Raw genomic sequence first — 16,223 nt, 5'->3', positions numbered from 1 at the left:
CTGGGATCAGTCTGCCTCTAAAAGCTGTGTAAATTTAGAGAGTCTCTGAGCCTCAGGGCAAAATTCTAGAAACGGAAGATAAGGATAGTCTTTATTTCATGTGATCTTCTGTGGTTTAAATGAAATGAATTCATTTAATGCTTTTAACTGAGCCCCTGGCACCCACTGAACAAGATATAAACACTAGTTAGTATTATGGTAAGGTTTTTATACTCAATAAATGAAATTATGTGTTTTATTTCCCACTTTCTCTCATTCATCCCAGAATTTGTGGAAGAAATAGTCCCATTATAGTTTCGCATGTTAACTTCATTTCATTTCAGTTTTTTCACTATTCCAGACCCCAGAATCTTGTGCTTATCATTCACTTTTATATACCCAACACCTGCTACAAATCATCACACACAGTAGGCACCAAACACATATTAATTGTAATAGTTTTGGCACTTTTGAGTAGCTCTGCTTACATATGGCAGCTTTTATTATTCCAGTATTTCTGTTTGTAATTTTCATGAGAGTTGGTACATATTCAAAATTTAATTCTCCATGGTCTCTAGACAACTCTACCAAAATGATGGTAAATAAATTGTGATGATTAACTGGTTAGCAAATGAATATTTATGTTTTAATACTTCTTAGGAGTGCTTTAAAAATCCTTTTTGCTTTTTAAAACATATTTTGTGATTTTATGCTTTGAATGATTAAATTTATCTCCTGGGAGCTACATTGCATCAAAACCCTGAAATAACTGTTCATCTCACACAAGAATAGAGTTATTTATTGTGTTATCTAAGATACTAAATTTTTAGTAATGTAATAATTATTTAAGGAAATAAGTAAGCATTAGACAATACGATTTAGTTTGGTGATTTGATTCAGATTTGGACTTTAACACAGTGAAAGGTAAGAATTAGGGAATGTGCTATCCAATAGGATACGCTGAGGATCATTTACAGCCTTTGTCTCTCATTATCCCCATGAAAGTGCTTTTTATTTTTATTCTCCCTTCTCACTCCCTTCATTTTTCTAGTTCACTATCCTTACTCATGCACACTTACTTCCTTACATCAAGTCAGATGTGAAAATACCAACAATCTGTGCGGTGCAGAAAGGACCTCTACAGAAAGGGGATCCAAATGAAATAGCATAATAAGTTGTCTTGAAGTCTGAAGGTAAAATCTATTTATTGTCTTATTATAGAATATCCTACTCCCAGGGTATTTGGATTTGAGCTACGTTAACTAGGGGAGGAGAAAACTAGCAGGACAATTTGTGAGCACTTTTTTTTTTTTCATTAAAATGAGGCATTTTAGGAGAATGTCTCCATGTTCTGCAGAGTTGATTAGGCTTCCTAGGATTTTGATTAAGAAATTCTGATTCCTATAATAATAACTTTAAGAAGTTATGTTTTCTGCAATAACTGGATAAAAATAGTTATCATACCAATTATAATTTAGAAATATACTATTTGAATAATGATATACTGTCTTTAAAATGTAAAGCTATTTCCTGAAAACTGATTTACCTTTTGAAGGCCTGTACTAGGGATGCTATCCAATTTATTTTCAATTCATAATTTCTTTAAAACTCCACTAATAAATTATCATTCCTATAAAAGGAATCTGGCATATGACATATACTGCTATAAAATACAGATATATTAGAATACTCTGAGAGAGAGAGATCACCTGGCCACTTGCCAGGAGGGAGAAAGCCTAACCTTGAAGCTTGGAAAGAATAAAGAGAATTGGCCAGAGACCAACTGGCCCACTGTAGAATTCAGGCAAAGAATGACCATATCTTAATACGTATGTGTATGTGCCAAGTCTCTTAGGTCATGTCTAACTCTTTGAGACACTATGGGCAGTAGCCCACCAGTCTTCTCTGCTGTAAGATTCTCCAGGCAAGAATATTGGAGTGGGTTGTGTCCTCCTCCAGGGATCTTCCTCACCCAGGGATTGAGCCCATGTCTTCTGCAGCTACCTGCATTGCAGGCAGATTTTTTTTTAACCACTGAGCCACCAAGGAAGCCCATTGTTGTTCAGTTGCTAAGTCATGTCTGATTCTTTGCAACCCCATGGACTGCAGCACACCCGGCTCCCCTGTCCCTTACAACCTCCTGGAATTTGCTCAAACTCCTGTTCATTGAGTCGGTGATGCCATCCAACCATCTCATCCTCTGTTATGCCTTCTTCTCCTTCTTCTTTCCCAGCATCAGGGTCTTTTCCAGTGAGTGGGCCCTTCACTTAGAGTGGCCAAAATATTGGAGCTTCAGCGTCAGTTCTTCCAATGAATATTCAGGGTTGATTTCCTTTAGGATTGACTGGTTTGACCACCTTGCTGTCCAAGGAGAAGTGCATATCTTAATATAATTTAGTAAAAGTAGGAGGGAGATGTTGATGGTTATAAAATAGAGATGTTTAAAAATAGAGCCTGTAATATTGAGTCACTTTCTGGATCTGATTGTAGAGGAGGCTCAGCTCCACTGAGTCACTCACCAAATGCGTGATCATGCCAGTCCAAGCCAGAAACCGCCATTGACATGATCTGCCCAAGATGCCAGGGGCAGGTGTCAATAGGGAGCAAGTAGGCAGAATTAAGGGACCTCAAGATTAGGGGAACAGGTAGCTGAGAACTTGTCAGAGGAGGCAGAGAGGTAGCAGAAGAAAGACCCTTGGTGCTTAGGCTTTAAGCCCCAGGTGCTTATTCCATCATTTAATTGGATTTCACTTACAATAAAAATTCAAAGAGAAAATCAATAAGAATTATGCTCAGGAATAACATTCCAAGATGACAACTGCAAGTTGTCAAGTTGTCCAAGTTAGGGGGCCCCTCTGAGTTTGGGACCCTATGCAACCATTCCAGGCACATTAATGTGAATCGCTGATGCTGAACAGTGTTTCAGGCAATATAATACTGATTAAAAAAAAAAGCAAAAATGCTCAGCACGAAGTTTATATTTTAGTCGTGAGAACAAAATGGATACATATTATGTTAGAGGATGGAAAGTTCTATAACGAAAAATAAATCAAGGAAGGAAGGATATGGAATGATGGGAGTAGCAATTTTAAATAAGTTGGTAAACGAAAAGGTCCCCCTGAGCAGTTGCTGCTGCTGCTAAGTTGCTTCAGTCGTATCCGACTCTGTGCGACCCCATAGACGGCAGCCCACCAGGCTCCCCCGTCCCAGGGATTCTCCAGGCAAGAACACTGGAGTGGGTTTCCATTTCCTTCTCCAATTCATGAAAGTGAAGTCGCTCAGTTGTGTCCAACTCTTAGTGACCCCATGGATTGCAGCCTCCCAGGCTCCTCCGTCCATGGGATTTTCCAGGCAAGAGTACTGGAGTGGGGTTCCATTGCCTTCTTGGAATGGGATATGAGATCATGCCATTGTTTTAACTCACATGAAGTACAGTGACTGATCAGGGAATAGACTTGGAGATATCCACGCAACTGATATCTGTCCATACTTCTATGTCCCTCAAGAAGGGCTTCCTAGTTCCTTTTTCAGAGGACTCTGAAAAGAGTAAGAAGGGGTATCAAATTTCACAGCAAAAATTGAAAACTTCATATTTAGCTACACATGTGTGATTCAAATGGGAAATTAAAGAGAGTTAGACTTCTTAATGAAATACAGTTCTCAGACCATAACCTACAAACTTATTCTGAACAAATGTCCTTCTCTATAGTAACAGATGCCAAGTTGTCACAAGCAGAAGACCATTCATCAATATTCCAGTCTAGAAATGTTAGTCAGTATTTGATAATGCTGTTTCCTTATAAAAAAATGTTTTCTTGACCATATCTATATTTATATCCACACTGTTAAGATAATTTAACATCTTAGTATTTATTTTACAATAAGCAAATTCAGACTTAATAATAGCTGCACCAACATCTAACAAACAGATTGTCAAATGGGATTATCAAATTCATAGCTACATCTATCTAAGTCTGTAGCTAAAGTAAATATTAACTTTACTAAAATTATAGTCTTTCTTGTAATCTCACAACAGAGAGGAGAGGAATGCCCTAATTTTGCTTGAATATTTTCTCTGTTATCTTCATTAACAGTCTTCAGAGATAAAGTCTTATTATCTCCTAAAGTAACACCATGCTGCTGCTGCTGCTAAGTCACTTCAATCATGTCTGACTCTGTGTGACCCCATAGATGGCGGTCCACCAGGCTCCCCCGTCCCTGGGATTCTCCAGGCAAGAACACTGGAGTGGGTTGCCATTTCCTTCTCCAATGCATGAAAGGGAAAAGTGAAAGTGAAGTCACTCAGTCGTTTCTGACTCTTCGAGACCCCATGGTCTGCAGCCTACCAGGCTCCTCCGTCCATGGGATTTTCCAAGCAAGAGTACTGGAGTGGGGTGCCATTGCCTTCTCCAAGTAACACCATAGGTAAGTTTAATTTAATATATTATCCCATATAATAGTTGTTTCTCAGGCTGTCTTTTATTCCTAGAGACACACTGTTCCCTCAATCCCAAATGGAAAATCCAAAACCCCAAAATGAACTAGGGGAATTCCTAATGTATAGGATGAATTTGTACAATTTTAATTCCCCCTCACTTTCCAGCTTTGCCATCTTGAGAAAAAACTTAATTGTTTTGTCATTAAAGAAAACATGTATAATTATGTTTGCTTTTTTTTATTGAATATAATGGTAATGTATGATCTTTCTCAAAAAGTTAAAAGAATGCAATAAAGAAGAAAAAAATTAAATTGTCCCTTTAACTCATAGTGAACTATTAGTAACATTTGGGTTATTTCCAGTCTTTTTTTTTTAATGATTATTGATAAAATTATTTTTTCCTGAAGTTCTCAAGCAATTAAATATGGGCCTCTGTGTCTAAAGTTTCATTGGATCCCTCATGACACATGTGACTTAATACCTTGTTTGAGAAAAAGCTTTGAACTATGTGTTCCCTGAGACATTCATAAGCAGTTCTGAAAGTGAAATGAAGCTTTAAAAAAATAACCTGAAAGCCTAAAGGATGAATTTGTATTTCAAAAGAAGAGGCAAGAGCTCAAAACTCAGGAACAAATTAAAGCAATGATTTTTTTCCTGGTTTCTTGTGCTTTAAATATATGTTTCTAGGAAAGATCTACTTTCAACCATTGAGGCTGTGGCTTATGTAATAACGACCTTAAAACTGTGGCAGATTCATGTTGATATATGGCAAAACCAATACAATATTGTAAAGTTAAAAAATAAAATAAAATAAATTAAAAAAAAAACTGTGACTGAAATTATTTAGCCCAATTACTCTTCAGGGTTTCTACAATTAAGTGTACACAAAGGCTGTGTTAAAGACAAAAATAATCTCAGTCTAAGCAGGTAGTTTGAAACATCTCAAATGTTATCTCTTGGCTACCAGAACACACTGGAAAAAGTTGAGGTCTTACAGTTGTGGGATAAGTTCTAAATCTATTTTAAATATGAACCTCCAGGAGGTTCTGATACAGCTAGTATACAGGTCCACTTTAGGGAGCTACTGATTTAATCTAACTAGATTTTCTTTATAGTTCTTTTTATATTTTCATATCCATTCATAGTATAGTGAGTTGAGTCAAAATTTTAGATGCTGACTACTATGTTCGTGGTAATAGGATAATTTTTCAGACCGAGAAATATATAGCAAATATAAGAAAAGACCCAGGACTGGGTCAGTGATTTTCAAAAAAACTTTATAGAGAAACAAACATTTTTAAAGTGCACATTTTGGGCTCTATTTCCAGAGATGGCAATTTTGTAGACATTGACTTGGTAATTTGCAACTTTAATAAATATCCAGGGCATTCATATATAGAACTTCTTTGAGAAACACTGGATTAAAGACTGTTGTTTGCTTTGGGTGATTAAAGACTGAGTCATGCTTGATATGTATTCATATTTAGCTCAGAATTATGTGAAAAATAAGAGTCAGACATGGCTGAGAAACACTTTCTTCTATATGAAAAATAACAATAAAGTAATAAATTACACACTTTTTATAGTATCTGTTGCCATGTCAATTCCATACACTCTTGTACATGTAATTACACACAGATAGGGTGATGAGAGAGGCTACTTATATTAACACGTCTATGCACATGTATGTACATGGGCTTCCCAGGCGGTGCTAGTGGTAAAGAAGCCGCCTGCCAGTGCAGGAGACATGAGAGAAGTGGGTTTGATCCTTGGGTCAGGAAGTAGATCCCTGGGTCAGGAAGATCCCCTGGAGGAGGGCGTGGCAATCTACTCCAGTATTCTTATCTGGAGAATCCCGTGGACAGAGGAGCCTGGTGGGCCACAGTGCATAGGGTCACACAGAGTTGGACACGACTGAAGTGATTTGGCATGCATGTGTGTGTACAGAAAGAAGGAGAGAGGTGGGGACAGAGGGAGAGGGAATAGGCATGTTTTAACAAAATATTAAGGTTTTCCGGCTTTATAAAATTAGGCTATAACAGAATTTTTTCTTAAAAGATTTTTGCAAGTTTATTTGACTTCATTAATCTCTCCACTCAATCATACCAGATAAGAGGGTCCAGGGGAAGACTTTTAATTTTGTAAACAGGTCCCTGGAGGCAACCCTTGAAAAAAAATAACTCTCAGATTGATTTTCCTATCATGTTTTGAAATAGCATTAATACTGATTGCCAAAGGAAGGTGGAATAAAAATGATAAATAGAATAGGCATTATTTTTTTTATAAAAGCCTTGATGATAATAAGTAAATTATTCTGCCCTAGTGCAGAATAATTTGAAGTAACTGTGAAAGCTAGAGTCCTACTTTGGGTCACTTTGTATAGTGTGCAATGGCCAAATGAAAGAAAAGCATATTGCCTAATAATACAAGTGTGTATATATATATATATATATATATATATATATATATATTTAAGCTTTTAGAGAGATTACAGTGTTTTCTGGCATTTTGCAATTTCTCTAAAATGGCTTAGTATTTTTAATTTAGTGGATTATATTTGGCCTTTTACTATTAAGTAATAAATAAGAATCCTAAGCAACACAAGGGTGAACTAGAACATATAAAAGCTGCATTTCTGTGTCTTCATCTTCCAATCTCCTCCAGAGACAGTTTTCTGTGCTTCCTTGCTCCCACTTCCCTGAACAAAGCAATGTTAGAAAGTGGCTCATAATACTGAGCACTCCAAAAGTCAAAGGCATGACAGGCTTAAAATGGAATCACAAAAGGAGCGTTTACATCTTATTCTTTAATACTTGTGATTGCGTTTAGAATTGTAAATGAAAATACTATAGATTAATATGTTAAGTAAAATTACAAGACGTTTTTATGAAAACCACTTACTCTTTCTCACTATTTATTTCTCTTCCTCAGAGGCCACCCCTTTCAACTCCTTTTACTGATCATTTGTTATATAGCTACATATTTCTAAATAACATATTTAGCCTGTTAGTTCTTGTTTTTCAGTTTTTAAAAATATCCAGTATGGATTTAACTGATCTCTTACATCACAAACCCCACTATACACTTCTCATCCCTCCATCTTCCCAGTAGAGTAACATAATATTTGTTAAAGTCAATGAATGGTGTCAATGTCATTATACTGTAAATAAAACAACTGCTGAAGTATACTGTGATTTCATTTTCTTTTGTATATAGAAGTAATAGTTTGCTTGAAGTAATAGTTACTTTTATTCTGTTTGCTTTGTTCTTTGTATCTTAATGTATCAATAACTGATTCCCAAATTATCTAGAGACTGTCATGCAGAATGAAGTAAGTTCAGAAAGAGAAAAACAAATATCATATGATATTGCTAATGTATGGAATCTAGAAAAATGATACCAATGAATTTATTTGCAAAGCAGAAATAGAGACACAGAGGTAGAGAACAAACAAATGGATACCAAGGGCGGAAGTGAGGTGGGATGAATTGGGACTGACATATATACACTGCTATGTATAAAATAGATAACTAATGAGAAGGTACTGTATAGTACAGGAAACACAATGCTCTGTGCTGACCTAAACGGGGAGGAAATCCAAAAAAGAGGTTATGTATGTATGTATGTACATATATATATATGTACATATACATACATATATGTATGTATATGTGTAACTGATTCACTTTGCAGAAGAAACTAACACAGCATTGTAGAGCAACTATAGTCCAATACAAATTAATTAAAAAAAAAAAGATTGGGGGCCTTATTTAACTGCTTCAGGGCCTTTCCTCATTGCTTTTTTCTGAAATAGCACTTTCAGAATGTAAGAGATCATGGTCAGATTAGTAAGAGTAAACTATAAAGCAACAGCTTGAAAAGTACAATGAAGAAAAGTAGGACCTATACCAGTGGGATTTTGTCTGGGATCCTCAAGCAACTATGTATTGGTTATGAGTCAGCACTGGTTTGTTGTGGGAATTAAAGCTATTAACCAAGAATATTATTAGTGACATTAAATGGAAGAACTAAACTGGGAAGCAGAAACTCTGAAGTATCACCCTTCCTCAAGTTTTTTCATAGACTGTCAAAGTAGGATAACTTTCCCCGAATACAAGTCTGTAACATGTCTTTCCGCTACTACTAGAATTGCGAAACAACTGAATTTACTGGTTAGGATTTTGGTTGCAGTAAGATAAGTTGCAGCACCCTTATGAAGTGATGGGAAAAATTAAAATGAAAATTGTGTATTTACTCTTTATAGTCTACCTTTTGTTTGGCTCAAATTGTTTCAGCTTTGTCTAACTACTAAGCCACAAAAGCTACAAAGGCCAAATCAAGACAGAATTTCTCTTCCATATAAAAATCTCTGATATGGGCAGTGCAGGGTTGGTATGAGCATTGTCAAGGAGATGGAGTTCTTCCTATCAGGCTGCTGCCACAGCCTTGTTTGGTACCTGTGCCCAAGTGTACTTCATGGTACAAGAGAGCTTCTGGAGCTGTGTCCACCACACCCAAATTCAGGCAACAGGATAGAGGAAGAACAGAAGAATAGACACCATTAGTCAACACCTGTGGCTCCCTCATACAATACTGGCTCATATTTTACCTCAATATTATATTCAGATGCAAGAGAATGGGAAGTGTTGTCATTTAGCTGAGAATATTGAGTGGATGCATGCACACATGTGTGAGAAACTCCTTCAGTTGTGTCCAACTCCCATGACCCATAGCCTACCAGACTCCTCTGTCCATGGGATTCTCCAGGGAAGAATATTGGAGTACATCACCATGCCCTCCTCCAGGGGGTCCTACCCAGGGATCAAACCCATATCTCTAACGTCTCCTGCATTGGCAGGCAGGTTCTTTACCACTGGTGCCACCAGGGAAGCCCACCAGAATACTGAGTACTCAAGTAATTCTCAGGTCTGCTCCTGAAGAAGAGGGAGGAAATAGGTCTTGTGCAGCAATTATCAGTCTCTGAAAATGTTTGCTGTTTTTCCCCTTGCTAACACATAGGTTGGACATGAATTTGAACAAACTCCAGGAAATAGCGTAGGACAGAGGAGGCCGGTGGGCTACGTCCATGGGGTCACAAAGAGTTGGGCATCACTTAGCTATTGAACAACAACAAAACACATAAGCCTCCCTATCTTTGTCCTGCTGTTTTGTCTCTCTATGGCTTCCCTTTCCTGGTTGTTACCTACATGTCCTTTTAATTTCCTTACCTAAATATAATATAAAACCAAAACTTCTATTTCCTCCTCCAGAAGATCTTCCTGAACCCAGGGATCGAACCTGTATCTCTTATGTCTCCTGCATTAGCAGACGGGTTCTTTACCTCCAGCATCACCTGGGAAGCCCTGTGAAAAAATACGTTCTTTATATTCATTTTATTCAATATAATTAATTTTATGTTTTTTTTTTCATACATGATATTATACATGTTTTAATGCCATTCTTCCAAATCTTCCCACCCTCTCCCTCTCCAACAGAGTCCACAAGACTGTTCTATACATCAGTGTCTCTTTTGCTGTCTCGTACACAGGGTTATTGTTACCATGTTTACACTAGTTTTGAAAGTGGCAAGACTGATTATTTATTTTCTTCTAAAGAAATTGACAGAACCCTGATGCCTTTGATTTATTTAATCCACCTCCCACTCATACACCTTTCAGTTGGGCTAGTTATGAAATAAAGAAAAATTCTTTTCTGATAATATGGTAAGAAATACCTGGTATCCTCGCCTTCATCCTTTCAGCATAAAACTTATTCCCTGTGTCCATAGATAGGGGTCTTCTTTGTTCTTTAAAAGTGTTAGTTCGTGTTAATGACTTCCAACAGTGAATCATATGTTGCATAAAGTGCATCTTTTCATTCTTGAGCTTTATATGTATGATTATATTCATGTATTAATTATGTGCTACCAAAAATATCTTGTAATAATTATAAGGACTGTGGAGCAATAATATATTATTTTCAATTTCAGAGGGAAGAAAAACAAATGTTGTGTTATTTTCATCATAACAGTTAAAGATTAGCAGCTGAGAAACTCATCTTTCCCTAGAGCTGTGGTCATCAACTAGAGTGTACATAAAACTTACTTAGAATCCTAAAATTCCAGATTCACTGGCTTCATCCTTAGAGACTCTGATTCAATAAATATAATATGGAGTCCAGGAAACTGAGTTTTAAAAACAATCCATCATAAGCAAAATGCCAAATGTGACCTAAGAATAAGTAGAGGTCATAGATGAGAGGGAACTTTCCTCAGGCTATAAAGATAAAACCCAAATAAACAGTAGAAAATGAAAAAGTTAATACATCCATATCAAAGCTTTCTGTTGTTCAAGAGTTTATCCCTGAAAGGGAGACTAATTATAATAGATAATACAAGGATTTTCCAGTTTTGAGATGTGATAATGAGAGAGGATGGATTCATTATGAGACTGCATTCAATGAGAAATGGAAACCACAATATTATGTAAAATGTCAGCAATTCTATATGAAATTTGGCAATGATTATAGTTTTAAACCAATCAAAACCTCAAAGCAAGCTATAATAAATACTACTATAAAGTAGGAACAATATAATGATTAGGTTGGCGACATTTTTTCCTTATCAGAACACTAAGAACTAACTTTTATACTATGTAAATGAAAATGTAGGTTTTAGACCTACTATGCTATATCATAATGAACAATTCCTCAAAACCACAGTTGTGCCAACCCCTTAATAAGGATGAAATTGTTAACTAACTCAAAGAGATTGAGATAACAATTAAATATGTCAATGTATGTAAAGTATGTAGTATAGTATCTACTGCAGGAAAGTCCAATATTTTTTATACCTATGACATACACTCATGTTGTTCAAAGCTCTGACTGACAAAAATGAGTCAACTCAAACAGTAAATGTTCATTGTTTATAGCTACTGGAGTCAAACATATAAACAATAACAATAAAAGCCAGGTATAGAAAGGCTTGCCTAAATCATGGACTAAGAATGTTTTATTCTGGAAGAATCTATATGCCCTTCAAGATACAAGCTATCTTTAAACAGTTCTTTGGAGTGAAAAGGATGTGGAAATGAATAATTACTGAAAATCCCCTGACAGTGAATTACCAATATTCTCCTCCCTACAGCTACACTTTGGAAATAATCAACTATTCCTCATTCATACAGGCTCCCCAGGTGGTGCTAGTGGTAAAGAAAGAAAAGAAAGTGAAAGTGAAGTCACTTAGTCCTGTCCGACTCTTTGAAACCCCATGGACTATAGCCTACCACGCGCCTCCATCCATGGGATTTTCCAGGAAGAGTACTAGAGTGGGTTGCCATTTCCTTCCCCAAAGGATCTTCCAGACCGAGGGACTGAACCCTGGGGTCTCCTGCATTGTAAGCAGACTCTTTATCATCTGAGCCACCAGGGAAGTCCACCTGGTAACAAACCCACCTGCAATGCAGGAGGTAAGAGATGTGGGGTTGAACCCTAGATTGGGAAGATCCCCTGGAGGAGAAACTGGAAATGTACTCCAGTATTCTTGCCTGGAGAATCCCATGGATAGAGGAGCCTGGTGGGCTACCATCCATAGCGTCACATAGAGTTGGACATGACTGAAGTGACTATACACGCTTGCACTTAACACACTCATTCATGTATGTCATCTCCCCCCAGAAAAGCAAGACAGATTAAACTCTTTTCACAGGGAAATCCTCCACTTATGCATCTATTCATCTGATCTCCACCATGACCATGGGCTTGGTTGGATCTGAGAAATTAGCTGAGTTAACTCTACTGCTGAGGTCATTCCTGCCTGGCTACCTGGATTCATGAATAGGAGAGAGTGTCTATTATCTTACTTCATAGCTAAGCTGCATTTATAAATTGTCTAAATCTAGTTTATTTGCCTTCTTAAGCAGGTAAAAATTATCCTATTAACTTTCACATGATGTTTTATGATTGAATGCATCAATCAGTTAGTTGATAGAAGATGGCAAAAACTAGAATAGCAGAGCCTTCTGCGTTCATTCAGTGTATAACTAAATGTCACATAAAAATGAAATGGCAGTAATTGGCATCTCTCTGCTGGTAGCAACCAAATCTGTTTTCCAACCCAAATATCTCTTCTGAGTTTCAGATCAATGGACTGAGTTGCCTCTTAGACTACCAGACTCTAGTCTGACAAGTAACTCCTACTCAGTTAATCAACCAACCCTCCCCAAAATTATTCCTTACACATTGTGAAAGTCGCTCAGTCATGTCTGACTCTTTGTGTCCCCATGGAGACTCTTTGTGTCCCCATGGACTGTAGCCTTCCAGGCTTCTCTGTCCATGTAATTCTCCAGGCCAGAATAATGGAGTGGGTAGCTATTCCCTTCTCCATGGGGATCTTCCCAACTCAAGGATAGAACCCAGGTCTCCTGCATTGCAAACAGATTCTCGGATCATCTGAGCCACCAGGGAAGCCCAAAGGCATCACTACTATCAGTTAAAGAGCCCTATGCTCTTCCTTTCTGTCGACTTTAAATTCACACTGGCAGTCTTTAACTGTGGTCTGCAGGAGACACTGGAAACACTAGTTCCATCCTTGGGTCGGGAAGATCCTCTGAAGAAGGAAATGGCAACCCACTCCAGTATTCTTACCTGGAAAATCCCATAGACAGTGTTACAGTCCAAAGGGTTGCAAGGAGTCGGATATAGCTGAGTGACTAAGCACAGCACATCATCACTTCTTGCCCAGATTGCTAAAAGTGTCTCCCCAATTATTTCATTTTAATCTTTCCCCTACACAAATTTATATTCGAAGCCACCAGCAAAATGATTGTTTAAACAATTCTGTTATGTTCCTTCCTATATGTTACACCTTCCAGTGACCATCCATAGCAGAAAAGACAAAGGGCCATTGCCTTGACAATATACATTCTAGAATCCCTTTATGATCTTACTCTATCCTAAGTATACAGGACCATTTCTTGCCACTACTATCAAAGCTTGCCAATCAATGACCACCACACATCTGCAATCAAACAAATTTAGATTTATTTAACTTCTTACAAGGGAGAACACACATCAGAAGATCACTGAAGTGCCTCTGTAAAAGAGAGTTAGGAGGAGCTTTTTGTATTATTTGTATTCATGCTGAGAGATTTTAAGCAGGATTTAGAGACCTGTGGATTATTAGGTGTAGAATGCTGTCAGGTAGCAGGGACCAGTCACTGGGTATCTTCATAGATTTTATGTAGGAAGCAGAGTGCCAAAATCCCCTTCCATGGTGGCTCAGATGGTGAAGAATCTGCCTGCAGTGCAGGAGACCCAGGTTTGATCCCTGGATTGGGAAGATCCCCTGGAGAAGAGAATGGTGACTCACCCCAGTATTCTTGCCTGGAGAATTCCATGAACAGAGGAGTCTGGTGAGCTACATACAGTCCATGGGGTTTCCAAGAGTCAGACATGACTGAGTGACTAACACTGGATCCTAGATGGTGATGAAGTGTCCTTTTCTCTGTCTTACTCTCTTGTGGTCATGGAGTGGCCTCATCTGAGTAGTGATTGTATTCTAAGTTGTTTATGTTTAGTTGGAAACACTACCAACTTCGCTAGCCGCTTCTAGCCACGAGCTGCTGGCATCGTTTTTCATTTTCTCACTGTCCATGTCAAGTTCTACATCCTGGTTTACAAGACAGTATGCAGCCCCATGAAAGATGGATACTCTTCCTACTTTATGAATGTTGGCAGAAGCAGTTCTCAGAGCTTGAAAATCCTCAATTATACTTTTTCCAAGATTACCTCAAACTCATTCTTTAGAATTCTTTCTTTCCTCCTATGTGCAAGCACATGTGAATTAAAATATCAAAGAATTAAATGAATGCATTAATACTGATTTTTTAAAAGAAAACAAACCATATGAAAATTTAGTGGAATAAAGTGTACTTTCACTAATCCATTCACAAGCTACCTTATTCTTCCTCCAAGTTTCAAAAGGAGAATAAGATTGTTCTACTCAAGGTTAACACCTTGAAAACATTATAAAATGCCAACAGCATAGAGATTATTTCTCATTTTACTAGCAATGGGTATTCAACCAAAGGACCTAAAAGTTATTTATTTGAATTTCAGAGAGTTTTATAATATATTCAACAATATTGTTATGTTTATACTATATCTTTTCTAAAGACATAATTTAAAGGAAAATAGTTTTCTCAATTTACCTTATAGATAAGATTTTAAAAGAACTTATCTTGACTTTGAAATAAAATTCTCTAAGAACCTGTTAAAAAAATATTTTGTACTATATATTAAAAGCATTCCCACAAATTGTAATAGTCAGCCTATAAGCATTAGGACACACACTGTTACACATTTTAAAAAATCACTGAAGTACTACTAGCTATAGCACAAAACTGAAAATGTTTTGCAATGCATTCAACTCTTATGCAGAACCCTGTTCTATAATCAGTAAATCTTCATTACCACTTGCTGATTTAACCAGGATAATGCCATTTCGACAAACACTACAAGGATTTTGAAATAATAACAAGAATTATCATAACAATGTCACATATAGAGAATGAGCTATATTCTCTGAGTCCATTAACAGAACCTTTTTGGAAACTAAGAGGCTAAACGCAAATTAACAATAAAAAGTCAACTGAATCAGGCCTGGAAGAGTGCACATAGCTCATCTTCCACATATAAAAATCCAAACATAATATGAATAAAAAATAAGTCATATTTATCTAAAAATCTTACACAATAACAAGTACACTAGAAAGTCACTTGGGCAAAGTAAAGTACAATTTACACTTAAAAACACCAAGCATGCATTTAGGGAATTTAAACTAAACTTGAAACCACTTTGAACCAATCCTAGCTCAAATAAAAAACTATAATTACTACTAATAAAGCAAATATAACTATTACTAATAATTATACCAAATATCTAAAAGTATAGCATGTAAGGAAAAATCTAATTTAAATGTTAAAGACACTATCACAAAGTTAAAGGAAAAAAAGCAAAAGATAATATTAAAAAGAGGAAAGAGTTCCAGCAAGTCACCCACTCCTGCTCCTACCAGCCATCCTACAGGATATAGCAAGTGGAACATCCTGGAAGGGAGGAAGGTGGAGTTCCAACCTCCTTCCTGTTCAGCCTGACAAGACGGCTTGGTTGCCAAAGTAAACTTGTAATCCTCAGAGGTCCCAGGTGAGAGGAGAGGCGGGAGCAGTGCCCAAGGCTTCCCTCTGCATCTCCGGGCCAAGTTCGGCATCAACCCAGTACACTTCAATCCAAACTTCTCAGTGCGTGATACTCAAGGTGGAGTGAGCAGTGCTCCTGGAGGTAGCAGATACACTGCGTCTGGCAAAGTACCAAAGGGCTGATTCACAAGCAGGAACCTGATGAGACAGAGCTGAGGAAGATTCACCACGTGCTGCTGGAGGTGGACGTGTTGGAGGGCACCCTGCAGTACCCAGAGAGCAGATGCCTATTTGCAGTGCCTGCAGGATTCCCATCGTGAGGGATAAGAAACTGAGACATAAGCATGCCAGGCACCAGCTTTTCATTCCATGATCATGTATATCTTTATGTATAACCTATTTGCTAGTTCTAGGCAATGGCACCCCAATCCAGCACTCTTGCCTGGAAAATCCCATGGATTGAGGAGCCTGGTGTGCTGCAGTCTATGGGGTTGCGAAGGGTTGGACACAACTGAGCGACTTCCCTTTCACTTTTCACTTACATGCATTGGAGAAGGAAATGGCAACGACCTAGACGGAAACGACTTAGCAGTAGCAGCAGCAGCTT

The 16,223-nt window shown here is 37.5% G+C and overlaps 1 pseudogene; it reads right to left on the bottom strand.

Annotated features, from left to right (window-relative positions):
- The window catches only part of LOC113897920, a 172,870-nt pseudogene extending 156,939 nt beyond the window's left edge, over positions 1 to 15,931 (bottom strand).
- Positions 15,932 to 16,223: the final 292 nt, after the last annotated feature.

Source organism: Bos indicus x Bos taurus, chromosome 8 (assembly GCF_003369695.1).
Source record: "Bos indicus x Bos taurus breed Angus x Brahman F1 hybrid chromosome 8, Bos_hybrid_MaternalHap_v2.0, whole genome shotgun sequence".
NCBI lineage: Eukaryota > Metazoa > Chordata > Mammalia > Artiodactyla > Bovidae > Bos > Bos indicus x Bos taurus.
This window is presented reverse-complemented; position numbering and strand designations above follow the sequence as displayed.